The following is a 15,708-nucleotide window of genomic DNA, read 5'->3' on the forward strand; positions in this document are numbered from 1 at the left end:
TTTTTTTTCATTTAGCACAGTGCATTTGACATTCATCCGTGTTGCTGATTGTGTCAGTGATTTGTTCCTCCTCGTTGCTGAGTAGAATTCCATTGTATGGGTGTTCACCAATTTGTTTATCCGTCCCCCAGCTGAGAGACTTTGGATTGTTTGCAGTGTTTGAGGATTGCCAATAAAGTTGCTAGAGATATTTGCATATGGGTTTTTGTGTGACTATAATTTTTTACTTGAGTAGATACCTGGAAATGGGATTGCTAGAACATGTGTGGGAAGTGTGAGTTTGATTTCCTAAGAAACTGTGAACTGTGTCCCGAAGTGGTGAAACCATTTTGTTTTCCCACCAACAGGGTATGAAAATTCCAGTTACTTTCCATCATCATTAGCACTTGATATTTTCAAGTTTTATTATTATTATTTTGATGTTAGTCATTCTAACTGGTACGTACTGTTTTCAGTGTGGTTTTAATTTTTATCTTCCTAAAGCTAACATTCACCATCTTTTCAGGGGCCTAGCTGACATCTGTATGTCTTTTTTGGTGTGGTGTCTTTCAAATCTGAGGTCATTTTTTATTGGACTGTTTCCTTACTATCAAGTTTTGGGAGCTCTTGATATATTCTAGACCTGAGTGCTTTCCCATATGTGCAATTTGCAATTATTTTTTTCAGGTTGGGGACTTGCCTTTTTATTCTCTTAACGATGTCTTGTGAACAGCAGCTACTACTAATTTTGGTGAAGTTCAAATTTGCAGTCTTTTATGAATTGTGCTTTTGGTGTCGTATCTAATATTTACCTAATCCCAAGGTCTCAGAGATTATTTTCCTCCAGATATGTAATAGTTGTTACATTTCTGTCTATCCTCTATCTTGAGTTTATTTTTGCATACCGGTATCCAATTGTTACAGTCCTGTTTGTTGAACAGGACTACAGTTTCTCCATCGAATTGCCTTACTACCTTTGTTGAAAGTCAGTTGAGCATGTATGTGTGGACTAATGTCTGGGCTCTATTCTGTTTCCTTGTTCTGTTTGTCTATTTTTTATCGCAGCGGTGGGAGTGATGGTCTTTCTACATTCTTAGCAGGGCCCTAACCCTTTTGGATAAGTAAGTGTAGCACTTTTCAGTGATTCAGATAAGGCGCCTAATGTGGTCTAGACAGTCCTCAAAATGTGGTCCCAGACCAGCAGCGTTAGCATCACCTGTGTGCTGGTCAGAAATGAAATCCTCAGGGCCTCCCCAAACCTGCTGAATTAGAAACCCTGGGGATGGAATCCAACAGCGTGTGTTCAGGAAGCCCTCCAAGTAATTCTGATGCATGCTGAAGTTTGAGAAACACAGTTTTTTTGTTTTTTTTGTTTTTGTTTTTGTTTTTGTTTTTTTTTTTAAGGAGGTGAAGATCTCAGAATTTAGGTCATTTAGAAGAAAATAATGGTGGAATAATGTTAATGGGCTTAATCAGGTTCTTCTGTGTTCTCATTCAGATTGGACCAGAGACCGTGGCTCTTGTCTATCTGAAAGAGATTCTTTTTTCCCTTCCTTCCTGCCCTTAAAATGTTTCTCTGAACTCCTGTGGCCATCACACTCCAACAGGAAATGAGGTTCCCTTTGAGGAATGAGAGGGCATTTCTGATATCGAGAAAGGTTTTCAAGCAAGACACTAACTTCAGATAGACCCAAGTCAGGGATCTAATGGGTGTGCATATCAGGTTGATAGGTTAAGGTTCTTCTGGTTAGTGAGTGTCAAGTGCCAGGTCCTCCCCACCCAAAAGTCAACTGGGGTTTTCTTGACTGCAAATAAGGGGGGACTATTGTGTAAGCTTTTAAAAAGCTTCAAACTTGGGGTACCTGGTTGGCTCAGTCAGGCGTCTGGCTTCGGCTCAGATCATGATCTTACAGTTCGTAAGTTCGAGCCTTGCATCGGGCTCACTGCTGTCAGCACGGAGCCAGCTTGGACCTTCTGTTCCCCTCTCTCTCTGCCCCTCTCCAACTTGCACTCTCTCTCTCTCAAAAATAAATAAACATGAAAAAGCCTCAAACTTCCTGACTGCAAGAGGAAAATTGTCGCCCTGTTCTTCCCGTGTTGGGCGGCAAATGCAGGAAGAGGTGGCCTTTCCACAGATGGTCTGGTACAGGCTACAGCCAGAGAGGCCAGAGCAGCTGCGGAATACAGGAGGGATGCCATCTTCAACACTGCAAGCTTTTTCCCCTCAGGAAAATGGTTTAAAAGAGCAAAATATACAATGTCATATTTTCATGTTAGTTCTCTACCTTAAACACACACGATATTTTAACCTCTCACTTTTAATTTTCCAGTAATAGATTCGAACTGAGCCTTTGTTGACTGCTGTGTTTGGAAAAAGAGGATGATTTTTATTAAAATGAAACAAAACAGCAGCATTAAATTTCCATGTTTGTAGCCTCAGGATTGAGGAGGGGACCGACCTGGGGAAAAGAATAGACTTTTTATCCATGACCAGTGTTCCTGCTGGACACTAAATGACTTGGGTCAGATTTGGGGAACACTTAGAACTGAAACTTGCTTCCTTGCTTGACTTGAGTGAATACAAACCTTTTGTTCCAGAAGGTTGTTGCCTATGTAGTGATTGCATTTGTCCCTGCATCATACCTCACATCTCCTCCTGCTTTTCAAAATTCTGGATGACCTAACTGGATCAGTACAAATAGACCCAAAGTGGGGTCTCTGGTCTTTCTGTCACTCCCTTATGCTCCCTGGTGTATATATGAAAGTGAGTTAGTTGTCTTTGTGAGTTTGCATTTTCTGTTAGTTTGCCGGCGGTCTGGTTTCCAAAACAACGTTCAGAATTTCTCATCAAACCCCATATTCACTTGAAAGAAATTGGCCTCTCCCTTTCCAATCTGCTAATAATTTTTCACGTAGTGTTTTTTCATTTACAGCATTTAAGAAGGAAAGTTCACTAAAAAAAAAAAATCTATGAGCCACCTGTTAGAGAAATATGAACAGCATGCTTGAATTTTCTTGTGTTTTCCCTAGTTTCCATATGAGATGAAAGGGGAAGACTTGGGGGAATGTCCCATTTCATATTCTTTAACATGTGAGATATGGTGGGGAAACCATGAACTTTGGAGCCAGAGAGACCTTGATGCAAAATCAGGCTGTACCACGTAATAACTACGCACCCTTGGGTGAGTCACTTAGATTTTCTTACCCCTCATTTGTAGAGTGCAGGTAATAATGGCAATCCTGAGGACCCTTTTGAGAAGTTATTGTGCAGTAAATAAGTTCTATTATTTTTAAATTTATTTTTTAAATTCAAGTATAGTTAACATACAGTGTGATATTAGTTTCAGGTATACAATATAATGAATGATTCAACAATCCTATACATTACTCAGTGCTCACCATGATTCTTAGAATTAAAAAAAAATATATTAATTTTTGAGAGAGAGAGAGAGAAAACAAGGTGGGGAGGGGCAGAGAGAGAGGGAGACACAGAATCTGAAGCAGGCTCCAGGCTCCAGGCTCTGAGCTGTCAGCACAGAGCCTGACATGGGGCTGGAACTCACGAGCCACAAGATCATGATCTGAATTGAAGTCAGACACTCAATTGACTGAGCCACCCAGGCACCCTGAGTTTTAGATTAAAAAAAAATAGATTTCATATTTTGCTTTAGATGCGCCAAGCACTCACCAGCCTTGGATATGAACTTTCCAAAATGTGTCTCTTGCCACCACTCTCTCTAGGTCCTCCCCCTTTTCATGAAGCACAATTTCCTCCCTTCCCAGCTTGACCTCTCCCAACAGGATCTGAGATTCACAAACTAAACTCATGAGGGCCCTCCCAGAGGATCTAAGGGTTTAACAGGGTTAAAGCCTCACACTTAAAGGATAAAGCTTATGCAGTACATATCTCTGAATTCCCAGATTCAAGAGCCAGGTCAGCCAAACTTGCTTTCACACAGACTCTGGGATCCATGTGACAGCAATCTGATATAGTCTGTCCTGTTAGTATTTATTCTTCTCCCCTCTCTCTCCATAGGCAGGATAGGTGTGTAACACAAAGTACACAGTGCCTAGCATCTAAGAGGCACTTAGTAAACACTGATTGAGTGAATGACCGATTCTCACAAGTAAAAAATGATTCCTTCTGATGTTGACCTTATACCTCTTCTGCTTGGCTTATCTTTTACCTCTTGAATTAGGTATCTGTTGATATGCAACAAATTACCACAAATTTAGCAGCTTAAATTTAGCAGGCAAGAATTAACATGTGTTATCTCACACAGTTTCTGGGGGCCAGGGATTCAGGAGCAACTTTAGGTTGGATGGTTCTGGCCCACGGTCTCTCAGGAGGTTGCAATGGGATGTTGGCCAGGGCTTTGGTCAGCTGCCAGATCCACTTCCAACATGGCTGACACACATGGTTCACGATTCAGGGTTGACTGTGTGCAGGGGGCTTTGGTTTCCTACCAAATGGATCTTGCTCTAGGGTTTCTTGAGTGTTCTGTTGACATGGCAGCCGGCTTTCCCCAGAGCGAGTGACCCAAGGGAGAACAAGGTGGAACCTGCAATGTCTTTTATGACCTAGCCTCAGAAGTCATAGTCTACAAAATCTTTTTGGTTATATAAGTCAGCAGGTTGCTTCTATTCATTGTAGGAGGGGGCTACACAAAGGTGTGAGTATCGGGAGGCAGGGATCACTAGGGGTCATCTTGGAGATTGGCTACGATACCTCTCATTCAACCCTTTCTTATTTCTGCCAGAAACTAAAATTCCTTTTTACCACTTTCTTCTAGATGCATTTCAATTCTCTCCTCTTAGGCATCTCATGACCTAGTAAGGGATAACCAGACTCACTCGCACTTCAGAGATGTGGCAGAGATGTGCTTTGGCCAGGGGCAATGCTAATCCATCACCAGTGGTTCTTGACTCTTAAATATGTGATAGACCTTAACCTCAGCTTAACCCTTGCTGCATAGTCTCAGTTACTGCTAAGCCAAGCCCTAATGAAAATTCAGGGAGGTTGCTGCACTGTATGCGTGACCCAGATTTCCAGATTAGGAAAGTACCACCTTCTATAAGCAAAGACGTAACTTTTGGGCTGCCCAGAGGTAGTAGGGTGTAGGATGGGAGTTATGTTTTTAGAACAGAGGTTGGATAATATTGAGCCATAACCACTTCTTTCCCGGGGCTCGGTGACCAAGAATATATACGGGCAAGAAGTTACTGAGATTCAAGGCAGAGCCTGTGGCCAAAAACATTTGCCTGTGGACAAAGATAACTCACTTACTTGGAGAATTTGATCCTCACTTGGATTTCATTAGCACCAAGGCCTAAGCTAACTGGATCACCCTTCAGCATCTGTGGCCTCAAAATATTTTCTTATGTTCATTAAACTGGAACAAAAGAAGATCTCCCCACCCCCCACCCCCAACACCTCTTTTCCTCTCGGCAGTTTTTGTTTTCTTTGTATGGGAGTTTATATATACAGGGCCCAAACTTCAATGAATGGCTCTGTTGTTTGACAGAGTTATTAGAAAAACATTTTTTTTTCCCCTCACAATAGTGACTGTTCTTTTCCCAACATTCCCATATCACTAGGAAAGACAGCTGAGGGGGAGATAGGAGTTTCCGAGGCCCTAAGAAGCAGTGACTGGGGATTTATTAGGTTTCCTCGACTGCAGTGTCCCCTGGTTGGGGAGAATACCCGGAGCAGGGGGTGGGGGGAGGGTGGGAGAGAGACCTCTGGCACAGAAGAGCACATGCACGCAACTTAAAGGAGCATGGGTTGGATTATGGGATGCTTTCAGTTCATAACAAAAGCATTATTGCTTTTGACCTGTTCATCCCTCTCTCCACGTGCAGAGTTTTGGTCACACTCTTAATGGAACATAAAATTTGAAAGCACAAGTTTAAGCAGGGTTTCAGAGCCAGGGGAAAACATCCAAGTTCCACAAGAGCTGGGGCCCTTATAGCTGTTTCAGTAGAAAGACATGGGGCTTGTTCACTTGTGTTAAGCTTCTTGCGTGACATGCCCTGGGGCCTGGACTGGGCTGGGCTTCCAAGAGGGAGGGTGGAAGGAAGGTGAGCTCGCTTCTTGGTGGGCAAGGACCAAAGGGCTGGCGAAGGTGGATCGAGTACTTAAGACAAAGCCCTCAACTTCCTGGGAAGGGGTGGCCTTCATTTAGCCCATTACCAGCCTGGATTTTGTGACTTCACAATCATCTTTACCTCTTTTTATTTTTTTGCTCCAGCTCCTTTGTCCTGCCATTCTTACATTGCCTTTTATTTTCTTCTTTCCATCTTTTAGTTCCCTGAAACACTCCTTCTCTCCTGCCAGTGTAACAAGACCTACCCACCTAGCCAGCTTCCTGGGACCCCTGCCTGGGACTCCAGATCACTCAGGGACAGGATGTGGGCTGTCTTTTGAACTTTAACTTCATTAGCAAGCACTCAAAACTACCTTAGCAAAGAAGAAGGTTGGAGAAGACAGAGTTAGTTTATTGTTGATGTCTTTGAAAATGGTACAGGCACTTTTGAGAAGCTGGGTGGAGCCCAGGATGAGGTAGCTAGGGGCCCTGGGGCACTAGAGATTATGACTGGTAGTTTACTGTGCTCAAACCTTTCTGAGCTCTGCCTACTGCTGACCAGATGATGCGGAAGGGCTGATATCAACAACACTGGATGTGTGTGGGCTTTTTATAACACCCCATAACATTTTTGGTGGGGGTGACTGTGGCATTAGAAGGCTTATTATATATTTGAAGGCAGGTGGGAGCCAGCCTTCACTTGGCATTGACACCCCTTCTCTGACACTCCTCTCCACAATAACCAGTTAGCACCTGGGAGTGGACGGACGCCCTGCCGAGACAGACTTCTGCCACTATTCTCCCACAGGCCTTTTTCAATACAGTATTTTAGAAACATGAACAGTGGGCAGTACGGAACCTCATGGACATAAGCTCCGTTAGGGCTCAGGTGCCCAGGAATGCGGCAGCAGCTCTATTTCCTGCGATCTGAATCACAGGACTGTCACTGGCACCCGCGGGGCCTCTCGCCCCACCCTTGGCTGGTGCCCCACTTGGCTGATTTCCCGGGCTGGGAAAGTTCTTGGAGTTTTTAGCAGGTCTGCCTGGAGGGTTTTGCTCTGTGGTTTCCTCCTGGCAAGTAGTGACTTCTCCTGGGTTCCAGAGGCATGCAGTGAAGTTCCAGTGTAACTCCAGTATGTAATTTTGAATGGATGGAGGAGGGAGAGAGGGAATGAATGAGTGAGTGAATGAATGAATACAGAAGGGCAGGAGGGGAGCACATTCCATGCTTAAGTGACATTGCTGCTGTCCAATGGTTCTCTGTGTTCATGTGTGTGCTTTGCATCAGAACATGGGTGGTGGGATTGGGTGGGGGTCACCCTCCCCATTCTCCCTCAGTGATCATCATCCCACTGTCTGGCCATCAGCATGTTTTCCACCTCACTTTGAATTTTTTTTTTTCTTACGTTTCTTTATTTTTTGAGAGGCAGAGAGAGACAGAGCACGATCAGAGGAGGGACAGAGAGAGAGGGAGACACAGAATCCGAAGCAGGCTCCAGGCTCTGAGCTGTCCACGTAGAGCCTGACATGGGGCTCGAAGTCATGAACCTTGAGGTCATGACCTGAGCCAAAGTCGGACACTCAACCAACTGAGCCACCCAGGCGCCCCTCCACCTCACCTTATACTCTGCTCTCTCCCTAACCTATCAGCGTCTGATTCTTTCACATTTTCTCCCTACAAAGCACAAACCAGCTTAAGTTTTATTTTACTATGTGGACAGAGCTCAGACTCTGCAATAAACACAGGACAGATCATTCAGAAAGCAGAGAAAGAAGAAATAGTTTCTATTACATTTGAGATGCTAATCTTGAAATGCCCCCAGTGCTCTTCTGATTAGATTCCACACCGAATAAAACATGTAGACAACAGCAAGCCTCCGCCCTCAGATATCTCCGATTCTCCTTGTGTGACTCTCTGGGAAGATATAGATAGCATGGAGTAATCTCTCCCTGGGAGTTAATTGTTTCCTCTTTCCTGTTTTGAACAGAAATTTTCTTTATTGTGTGAGTACAGCATGTAGAACATATTCTCTGGCATCACATAAATATTTACTTAATACTTAAAACTCATGCTCATGAAGCATTAATTCCACTTGAAAATATTATAACCTATTTTCCTCATGGCAAATAAAAAAGAAAAGTCACTGCTTCTTTGATTTTCAGTACCTAGTTTTGGGGGAAGCGTGGTTTTGTCTTCTTTCCATTTATCTTGTATCTTTTCACCAATAAGTCCATAAAGGCAGACCAGAGAATTATTGAGGGGGAAAATTAACCCCTCAGAGACAGAATGGGAAGGGTTCTGTCTGGCTTCTATTAGGCACTCCCCCCAAGCCATAACCACCGTTGTCTGGAATAACCTTGTATTTGTTGCTTTGTTAGTGGAGATCTGTGTATTAAGGACCAAATCTAGAATATCCGAGGGCAATAATTGAGAGAGTGGCCACAGGCCATCCTTTGTGGTGTGGAGTCTGTGTCCAGAACAGTGCCTGATATCCATTATCCACATAGAAAACGTTTTTAGATGAACGGTTTATTGTATTCCCTTCGAAGATTTTCAGTGTGTCTTTTCACTTATGTTGTATGAGTATGCTTATCCTTTTCTCTTTCTCATTATATACGTACAGACTATACACACATTTCTTAGTTTTCTTTTTTCTATTTATTGTTTCTTGATGGATTAAGCATATCTGCCTTTTTTAAACCACTGCATTAAATGCCATCATGTGGGTGGATCATGAACTCATCAGTCCCTTTAAGCTTCCTTTCCTACGTCTCCAGACGAGAGCAGAGGTGGACGTGTGGACAGGGAGGTGGGCAGCAGCAGGAGGTGACTTCTGTCCACACAGTTGGGTACAAGTGGGACCCCCGGGCCATCCCTCCATCCTTGGGAGGTGTGACTGGATGGGCCAAGGTGGGAATTTCTGAACTGATGTTTACTGTTTATTAACTGTATGACCTTCAACAAATAAGTTATTTAGTCTCTTGAAGGTTTGGTTTCTTTGTCTGTAAGTCGATAATAATACCACTCCTTAGTATTAGAGGATGTATGTAAGTTGCTTACATATCTCATGTGTATGCAATAATATCTCATGTGTATGTAATGGCACCTCATGGATATGTAACAGTACCTCATGAATATGGAACAGTACCTCATGTGTATGTAACAGCACCTCATGGATATGTAATAGTACCTCATGAATATGGAACAGCACTTCATGTGTATGTAACAGTACCTCATGGGCACAGAATAGTATTTCATGGATATGAGGTGCTTAGAATGGTACTCAGCACATGGCAGGGGCCCCATAAATTGTAGCTGTTATTTTTCAGCTTCCCATTTCTCAGGTTTGACAGTTACTTAGACCAAAACTACAAGGATGGTTGAGTTTTCTTTGTATTGTGAAATTACCTGCCTTTGAGGACTGGATTCATTCTTGGCTTGGCTTCTAAGAAAAGCCTTCTGAGAAGGTCCCCAGCCTTTCCCCAAACCCGTTACATTTCTCACTGAGTCCCAGAACTGAGTCAGTGTCCCTCGCCCAGCCCAACCTTCCTGGAAGCTTGCCAAGTCTGAAGATGGAGTTGTTTTTCTAAAGCTCCTAATGGATGGGGTGGGGAGAGATAATGCTGACTCTCTCTTACTCACAGTGACAGGTGTGGAACATCTGGAGGCAGCTGGGCCCCAGCAGGGTGGGGCAATTAGGGGGTGACTGAGCAGGTTTCGCAGGGTGGGGAGTGAGGCTGTTTCACCCCCCACCCCCGCAGTAAGGAGGTATTGTGTTCGCACCAGGAAGAAAAAGAGAAGCACATGAGCTTGGGGTTTAGGCTGAGCCATTGCATTACCCCTGCTTGTTAGATAAGAAAGCAGAAGCCCAAAGACATTGAATGAATTGGTCTAGAACATAAAGCAAGTTTGGGGCAGAGGCAACATTTGTCTGGTCTCCTAATGCCTAGTTCAACCATATTGGCAGAAGAGGTCAAAAGAGAGAAGTCAGAAAAAAATAAAGACGACCCCACAGCTACTTGCTTGTGGAAAAGACCCCCGTGTGCCCCTGAGCATAAGGATAGGTGACTGTCCTTTGGTGAAGAACAGCAGTGGTACCCAGAGGCTGCTGGTCATGCATATTGGTCAGTCTGGTCCAGGCTTCTGGTCAAGGGTCTTGGGCAGGGTCGATCCTTGGGTTTGGCCGTCCTTGCTACATGTGACCTGGAAGGAAGTACTGGCATCCAGGTGTTCATAGGTCTGGGCCTGTCAGAAATTCCCTGCTCGGTATTCTTAAACTGAAAGATATCCCAGGTGTGTGGAGGTGAAGGGTGTCTGTCACCTCACGTAGGGGATGGTGTTCAGTCCTGTCAAGCCAGCTCCCTTTTTGTGTAAGAGGTGGTGAGGTGGGGTGAGGGAGGACATGGCGGAGCAGTGAGATCTTCAACGATCAGACTGGTGCCAGGAGCTGCTTTTCTCTGTGTGCAAGAGTGTCCCTGTGGTTGCAACAGGGAGGTCTCAGCCCCGGGAAAAGGGGCCAGTTGAGGAGAGACTAACAGAGTCGTAACTGCAACGCGTCGGCTCTTTTTGCTGCTCTGTCACCTGCCTGCAGGCTGTCCTAGATTCTTCTGAGCATGGAGGCCATAGGATGCTCATCGTGTAAAGCTCCTAAGAGCCTGAAGTTGATAGACTAATCGAACCACGCGGGAAACCTGCCAAGAATGTTGCTGGAGGCTGAGGTTACAGAGGATCTCAGGGTTGCTCCAGAGGATTCGCTGCTTCGCTTGATGCCTCTGTGAACTCTTGTCATTATACCTGACCGACCAAATCTGCGTTTCCACAGAAAGTTTGGCAGAAGTGATCCAGCTTTTTGTTGGTCTCTCCGTGACTTACGGTCTCCCCTTCTGCTGTGCGGCAGATGCACCCATAAAACAAAGGATCTGGAAAGGGACAGATGGGGGTTCTGGGAGGAAAACTAGCCTGATTTTGCCTCTGGGGCTGCTGCAAACGAAGGGTCCCACCAGGTGGGCGTAGTTGGGTGCATCCAGTGACAGCAGTGAGCATCCTTCGGAGCGGGCGTCGGGAGGCAGGTCAGGGTGACTCTTTGCTCAGTTTAGAAGCACGGGCGGCTGTGAAGCTGATGAAATCTGTCCTGTCCCCCTTTGCACTGCAGCCTGTCTCCTCATTCATGCCAGGCAGCATCCCGCTTACGCAGCACAAAGGACCCTTAGGCACAGAGAACTGCTTTTAAAAGTCATTAAGGGACATTAGAGAACATTGTTTTCAAACACTATGTACAATACATAAACCCATAATCCTAGTAGAGCATAGGGACTCTCACTTTTGTTACCTTCAACCTGCAGATGTGTTTTCCATAGGTTTGTGCTCTTGTGAATTCTGTTTACAGTATTCTATCACATTTCCCCATGTTCCTACATAGTCTCCACTTACCATTTTTAAATTGCTATAGATGTAATATAATTCATTAGACCATTCTCTCTCTTTTTAAAAAAATGTTTATGTATTTATTTTTGGGAGAGAGAGCACAAGTAGGGGAGGGACAGAGAGAGAGAGAGGGAGGGAGACACAGTATCCAAAGCAGGCTCCAGGCTCTGAGCTGTCAGCAGAGAGCCAGATGCAAGACTCGAACCCATGAGCTGTGAGATCATGACCTGAGCTCAAGTATGACACTTAACTGACTGAGCCACCCAGGCACCCCTAGACCATTCTCTTAATGTTAGACAATCAAGTTATCTGTTTGTTGGCCAAATTAGATATGCGATGGGGAACATCTGTAAATTACATAGCTTTTAGTTTAATTATTGACTTAGAGTTAATAGCTAAGGAACTCAAATGAAAAGATGTGAGTCTCTTTGTGGTATTTGCTATTATTATAATATCACTTTTGGAAATGTTATGTCACATTGTGTAGGTATACTGTGGATAATACCATTTTAAAGCAAATTTGTTTCTTTATTAGGTATTATATGGTAAGTCAGCGGTATGTCAAGACTGTCTGCTTTGCATTTTAAAAATTCCTAGGAAGAGTGAATATTTTGTATCTCCCCCATAAATTTTATGCTCATGTCATTTACACAGTTGTCTCTAGGGATCTTAATGGATATATTTGGATGTGTTGATACATAGACCTCTGTGGTATACTTGCCATTTAACTTGAAGCTAATCAGGAGGAAAGAGACAAATCCAGAATGTGGAACATTCCATAAGACGACACAAATGTGTCATAAAAAGAAAACAAAGCTGTTCTAGATTAAGAAGGCTAAAGAGACACAGCAACTAAATGCAAGGCACGAGCTCTAAGTAGCTTCTGAAAAAATTTAAAGCCCCAACAACTATAAGAGGTATTTTGGGGGAGGACAATTGGAGAGATTTGAAAATGAACTATATGTTAGATAACGTTACAGCAATGTTCAATTTCCTGACTCTAATACTGTGGTTATGTAGGAGAATGGCTTTGTTCTCAGGAGATGAAGGCTAAAGTATTTAGGGATAAGGTGTCACTGTGTTTGTCACCTTCAAATGGTTTAGCCAAACTACATAGGTGTATATCCTATTATATACTCTATATTAATAGTATTATGATTAAAACATGATCATAATATTAATATTGTAATTATAATATACGGTTATACTATGTTCATGATGTAAATAAATGTAATACTTTATTGGTCTGTATTATTATGTATGTCTATAAATAATAGAAATTATTCATGATATATTTAATATCTAATCTATTAACTGATTTTTATATACACATCTGTATACATTTATAAATCCTGTCACACTCACACCACACACTCACATATACACGTGTGTGATGCATTACCCCACAGGTGCATTATCCCACAGGAACTGCATTTTAATTGAGACCCTTGACAGCAGCAGGAAATGCTCAAGGGACCGGTTTCTGCTGGTGACTCCAGGCCCGGCAGGGAGGTTCTGTGGGGCCGAGGAGCCCTGCGGCTCCCCTCATGATCCAGGCATGTGGGTGACAGGCACAGAGATGCTCTGGCCGGACCCTCGGCTTCCCTGTCCAGAGGAATGTGGGAGTGAGTGTGCTGACCGACCAGGGGCCCCGTCCCCTTTCTCCTATTGCCTGTCCAACTACTACTGTGTACATGGCAGGTGGGGAGGTCCTCAAGGGAGCATGAGGTTTACCTGTGTTCTTCCCCTCCTATAGCCTTCTGTTTTCACACATCTTTGACACAGAATGTAACTCATGAGGCAGTGTGGATGTGCTCTGGGGGCAGGAGTGGCAGAACCTTTGGGGGAAAGTTCAGTCTGACAATCAGACTAAGGGGAATTATCTTGGCTGTCTGTCTAACCTGTCCCCAGGACCCTCCCCTCACCCGCCACAGACATTAAACAGCTTCTCTCTGAGTGCACCCCTCCAAGAGATCTTTAAAAATCGGTGGGGTTAAATTAATGGGATGCTGTGTTAACGTATCAAATCATTGGAAACAGAGTCTAGAAGTTTGATTTGGTCCCTGGTCATTTCTGTAAAAAGTTGAGAAATGAGACCCTCAGGGATACCTGTAACCCCCGTTCCAGCAGGACTCCCTTGAGGAAACTAGATTGGACTCATCATGAGTTTCACTGAAAACACAACGTTCCAGGGTCAAAATGATTAGTAAGCTTGAGGGATTTGCAAATCAAATTGCACCTTAAATGCAATAGGAGGCCAACTTACTATTTCAACGTGTCCCATGGGGAATCCGGTGAAGGCAGTTAGAGGTTGCCTTTTGCAGAGAATTTCCATCCTCTGGCCTCAGCTGCCCGGGCCTGGAAATTGGCGTCTGGATTTTTGTAGATGAGATTTGTAGCAAGTAAGGGCTGCATAGATTCTTTTTTTTTTTTTTATTAACCATGTTTTTTTTTTCCTCCTTATAAAAATGGTAGAATATTCTGAATGCAGTGAAAAGTAGGAAGCAGAAAAGGAAGTCACCTATCATTGCACAACTGGGTGATAGTTGCCAGATTTCTTCGTGTGTGTGTATATGTGTGTGTGTATGTGTGTGTGTGTGTGTGTGTGTGTGTGTGTGTGTGTGTGCATGTCTCTGTGTTAAAACAGAACTGGAAAAGTAAATTAAAAAAATAAAATAAAACAGCTGGGATGTCCCCATAAGAATTTGGTCACCTGGGTCTTGGTCCCTAGGCTGTGGCAGGGTAGGAGGTGGGCTTTCCATATTCCATATCTTTCTGTGTCAGAGACTTTTTGAAATAATAAGCACCAGTTAGAAAGGGGACCCAGGCAGGCTGGGGGCCAGGAAGTGGGGGGGTCCGCAGGCAGACCCCCATCGGGGTCTCAGGGTCTGTGCTGGGGATCAGCAGCTCTGCCTGTCTGCTTGGAGGCTGCTTCCCTCTAAAAGCCCACACTGGGCATGTGCTTCTGTCTTGCCTTTCCCTCCAGTTTTATGTCCCTCCACCCCTCCCCTCTCTGGCTTGACCCCACAGCTGCCCTTGGAGTCAGCAGCTGTTTGGCTCACACAGGTGCCCTCCATTGCAAAGAACCTTATTTTCAAAGGGGTCTGGGAGGAGCCGTTTTTCTTCTCCCCGGTAATGGTACTGCCACGGTGGCATATTGAGCATGGGGGGACTTTTGGGAGCATGGAGCTTTTTCAGTGCCATGTAGGCAACCTTCCAGGGCCTGCACTAGTACTGGGAACCAGGCAGGAGAGTAGAGCCTACCTTCCCTACCCTTGGAGAAGCTAAAGGCAACTCAGCCCTTGTGTTATGAGAGCTTTGAGGCTTTGCTGTTGGGAAAGTGGGCTGTCCCCCAAAGCAATGTGTAGACAGTGGAACGGTGGCTTCTCCCCGCTGTCTGGGTTAGAACCTGGGCTCCACCACTTGGTAGCTGTGTTTGCGAGAACAGGAGACATGAACTCTCTATTCCTCAGTTGGCACACCTATGAAGGGGGGATGCTATCAGTATCCTTCAAGAAAGGGTGGTTGTAAGGATTCAGTGAGCACCTGCCACAGAGTAAGCCCTCTGTGAGCATTAGCCGTTATTATCATTGTACTAATCTGCTGGGCTCCCATGACAAAATGCCATAGACGGGGTGGTTTCGACAGTGGAAATGTATTTCTCATAGTTTTGGAGGCTGTGAGTCTGAGATCAAGGTGCCAGCATGGTCAGGTGAGGGCCCTCTTCCCGCCTTGTAGACACCCACCTTCTTGCCGTGTCTTCATAAAATAGAGAGCTCACGTCTCTTCCTCTTCTAAGGGCACTAACCCCATTCTGGGAATCCCACCATCATGACCGCATCTCATTGGAGGGTAGAGCATCAGCATGTGAGTTGGGCAGTGGGGAGACATAAGCATTCGGTCCATAACAATCACTATTGTTGTTGTTGTCATTTATTAGCCCCCTTGCAGGACTTACTTAGGTTTGCAGCAACCTCTCCTGTGGAAGGAAGGAAGAAATGGGGACAGTCCTTTTGTCTCCAGTGAGGTCTTCAAGTCCACGGTGGTGGGTCTTGAGCCTTCTGGAAAACCGCTCTTACAGTGTTATATTTCCCTTTCCTTTTGACCTTCGGGAAAAGGCTCCTGGTTGTCCTAGGCTGGAAGAGGGGAAGGAAGAAAAGTCAGATTTGGTGGCTGCTTCTCTGGGCCAGGCAGCTGGGTGCAGAGGGCTCACACCAC

At 44.6% G+C, this 15,708-nt stretch overlaps 1 protein-coding gene across 6 annotated transcripts in view; it reads left to right on the forward strand.

The window, feature by feature from the left end:
• The window catches only part of PRKCE (protein kinase C epsilon), a 498,780-nt gene that overhangs the window by 298,168 nt on the left and 184,904 nt on the right, over window positions 1-15,708 (forward strand). The window lies entirely within an intron of this gene.

This window comes from Prionailurus viverrinus, chromosome A3 (genome assembly GCF_022837055.1).
Source record: "Prionailurus viverrinus isolate Anna chromosome A3, UM_Priviv_1.0, whole genome shotgun sequence".
NCBI lineage: Eukaryota > Metazoa > Chordata > Mammalia > Carnivora > Felidae > Prionailurus > Prionailurus viverrinus.